The sequence below is a fragment of the Scyliorhinus canicula genome, chromosome 23 (genome assembly GCF_902713615.1).
Source record: "Scyliorhinus canicula chromosome 23, sScyCan1.1, whole genome shotgun sequence".
Taxonomy (NCBI): domain Eukaryota; kingdom Metazoa; phylum Chordata; class Chondrichthyes; order Carcharhiniformes; family Scyliorhinidae; genus Scyliorhinus; species Scyliorhinus canicula.
The window spans coordinates 26,803,237-26,806,698 of record NC_052168.1 but is presented as its reverse complement, the minus strand read 5'-3'; the positions used below and the strand labels follow the sequence as shown (position 1 = coordinate 26,806,698).

The following is a 3,462-nucleotide window of genomic DNA, read 5'->3' as shown; positions in this document are numbered from 1 at the left end:
ATGTAATCATAGAATTTACAGTGCAGAAGGAGGCCATTCGGCCCATCGAGTCTGCACCGGCTCTTGGAAAGAGCACCCTACCCAAGGTTAACACCTCCACCCTATCCCCACAACCCAGTAACCCCACCCAACACTAAGGGCAATTTTGGACACTAAGGGCAATTTATCACGGCCAATCCACCTAACCTGCACATCTTTGGACTATGGGAGGAAACCGGAGCACCCGGAGGAAACCCACGCACACACGGGGAGGATGTGCAGACTCCGCACAGACAGTGACCCAAGCCGGAATCGAACCTGGGACCCTGGAGCTGTGAAGCGATTGTGCTATCCACAATGCTACCGTGCAGCCCAAATCTGTAACTGTTTACGATGCCAAAAAAACCTCAATAAAATTGTTTGTTATAAAAAAACTTATACTCGTTCTAATCTTTTCCCTATTATGTATTTTCTTTTATTCCCTTGTCTTCCCATGTACTGAATGATCTGTTGAGCTGCTTGCAGAAAAATACATTTTACTGTACCTCGGTACACGTGACAATAAACAAATCCAATCCAATCCAAAACACCATCACAGAAAGTGCAATGATATTTAAGTTTTCGACAGATCCTGATGCATTCTGAGGCGTGAGCTAGGCTTGAGTGAATTGGATGGATTTTTAGTGACACTCTAACACCTTCATGGTCCCTTTAACTGATTTTATATATAATTTTAAAAAACAAAATTTATAATGCTGTGGTGGTTTTGGACACTCATTCTCAGCTTTATTAATGCAGGCCATCAGGAGTATTAATGAAAAAAAACAGTGCACCACTGGACCTAACTACCAGAGCAAGATTTTGAACTTGAGCACTAGTTTTTAAAAATTTAGAATACCCAATTAATTTTTTCCAATTTAGCGTGGCCAATCCACCTACCCTGCACATCTTTGGGTTGTGGGGGCAAAACCCACGCAGACACGTGGAGAATGGGCAAACTCCACACTGCGCCACCGTGCTGCCCTCTAGTCTCCCCATCTGAGAGTTCCCCTCCAAGCCACACACCATCCTGACTTGGAAATATATCGGTCGTTCCTTCATTGTCGATGGGTTAAAATCTTGGAACTACGGCAGCACGGTGGCGCAGTGGTTAGCACTGCTGCCTCACGGCGCCGAGGTCCCAGGTTCGATCCCGGCCCTGGGTCACTGTCCGTGTGGAGTTTGCACATTCTCCCCGTGTCTGCGTGGGTTTCGCCCCCACAACCCAAAGATGTGCAGGGTAGGTCAATTGGCCACTCTAAATTGCCCCTTACTTGGGGAAAGAAATGAATTGGGTACTCTAAATTTATTTTTAAAAAAGAACAAAAAAAATCTTGCATCTCAGGGTGGCACGTGGCGCAGTGGTTAGCACTGGGACTGCGGCGCTGAGGACCCGCGTTCGAATCCCGGCCCTGGATCACTGTCCGTGTGGAGTCTGCACATTCTCACCGTGTCTGCGTGGGTTTCACCCCCACGACCAAAAAGATGTGCAGGCTAGGTGGATTGGCCACGCTAAATTGCCCATTAATTGGAAAAAAAATAATTGTGTACGCTAAATTTTTATTAAAAAAAACTTGGAACACCCTCTCTAACAGCACTGTGGGTGTGCCTACACCACGTGGACTGCAGCGGTTCAAGAAGGCAGTTCATCAAGACAGTTCTCAGGGGCAATTCAGGTTATGCAATAACCCAGAAAAAAATTATTAAAAATTAAATTGAAAAATGCTGAGTTTGAAGTAAGAGGGAGTGTTTTAGAGATGACAAGTGTGTTCCCCGAGTGAAAAGAGAATCATTTCTGCCTTGTGAATGTTTTTCTTTCGCGAGATTTCCCTCAGAGCAACAATGTTCTGCACAGCAGGCAAAGGAAATCATTGCTCCTGAGAGGAAACTGGGGCCTGTGCCAGGGTCATGCTACTCCGCACGTCATTGCATTGATCCAGGAGGAGGGCAGAACCGAAGCATTACTCAGCATTTTCCAGCCATTTCCCCACAGCTGTCCATGACTCGGCAAAATGCAAATCTGCAGCAGGGAAGCTGTGAAAGGCATCGACCACGGGCCGAGAAGGGGCCCTCCCAAGGCAGGGTCAGGCAAAGGGGCGGGCAGAATGGCCAGGCTAAACAAACGTTTCGTCAAGCTTTCACTTCATTGGCCACATGGGAACTAGTGGTCGTACCATGAACAATTCAGCCAATGACACCAGGTTTTGGATGTGACACAGTGGTTAGCACGATGCCGAGGACTCGGGTTCAATCCCGGCCCTGGGTCACTGTCCGTGTGGAGTTTGCACATTCTCCCCGTGTCTGCGTGGGTCTCACCCTCACAACCCAAAGATGTGCAGGGTAGGTGGATTGGCCACGCTAAATTGCCCCTTAATTGGAATTTGTTTTTAAAAAGTTGTGATTATGGGTGAAACTAGATGGTTCACAATATCAAGGCTTGAACTCTGACCTTCCCTCATATTCAGCAAAAGACGTCACCTCCCTTAGCGAAGAACGGGAACATAACCTTATGCTCCAAGAGATTAATACTAAATTATATTACGTTTATTAAATAATTTAGCAGAGGGGGTAAAGAAAGGTTTAATAAGATCATAAGGAATATGAGAAGGAGTAAGCCATTCAGCCCATCAAGACTGCTGAGCCATTAAATACAGTCACATTTGACCTGATTGTGGCCTTAACTCCCTTTCCTGCCTGCCACCTCCCATAGCCCTCGACTCCCCTGCAGGCCAACATTCTGTCTAACTCAGCCTGGAATAGATTCAAAGACCCAGCCTCCACTGCTCTCTGGGGACAAGACTAACAGCCCTCTTGGGAGAAGCATTCCTCCTCATCCCCGTCTTAAATGGCAGACCACTTATTTTAAAATTATTCCCCCTACTTCTAGGCTCTTGTACAAAGGGAAACATCCCATCAACATCTATCCTGTCAAGCTCCCTCAGAATCTCGTCAGTTTTAATGAGATCACTGTGGTGTTCTTTGTGATTCTTCAGAGTGAAAAGTTGTTACTCTTCCTCAGGAAGTGGGGCAGAAATTTCCAATTTGTTATTGCGATGGCCGGGAATCGAACCCAGGTCAACTGCTTGGAAGGCAGCTATGCTCACCACTATACCACCATCGCTCACTGTTCTTTGTGATTCTTGTTCTCAAATTGGATGTTGTAGTCTCCACAAAGACCACAGAAGCTAAGTTCATTAACAAAGCTAATGGGCGGGATTCTCTGCCGGCGGGATGCACCATTTTGCCGGCAGTCCGGGGGTTTCCCGACGGCGTGGGGCTGCCCCACAATGGGAAACCCTATTGACCGGCCGGCGTAACAGAGCATCCCCCTGGCAGGGTGAAGCAGGAATGTGGCGTAGTGGGACGGAGCATCCCGCCGAACATTTATTTACACTACTTCATTAAAGTTCGACCACTTACCCCTGTAGTAAACAACAGTCTAGT

At 47.1% G+C, this 3,462-nt stretch overlaps 1 non-coding gene across 1 annotated transcript; it reads right to left on the bottom strand.

Annotated features, from left to right (window-relative positions):
- Nucleotides 1–3,067: 3,067 nt before the first annotated feature.
- trnag-ucc lies at nt 3,068–3,139 on the bottom strand. Its single transcript has one exon. It is a non-coding gene; the product is annotated as a tRNA-Gly (tRNA).
- Nucleotides 3,140–3,462: the final 323 nt, after the last annotated feature.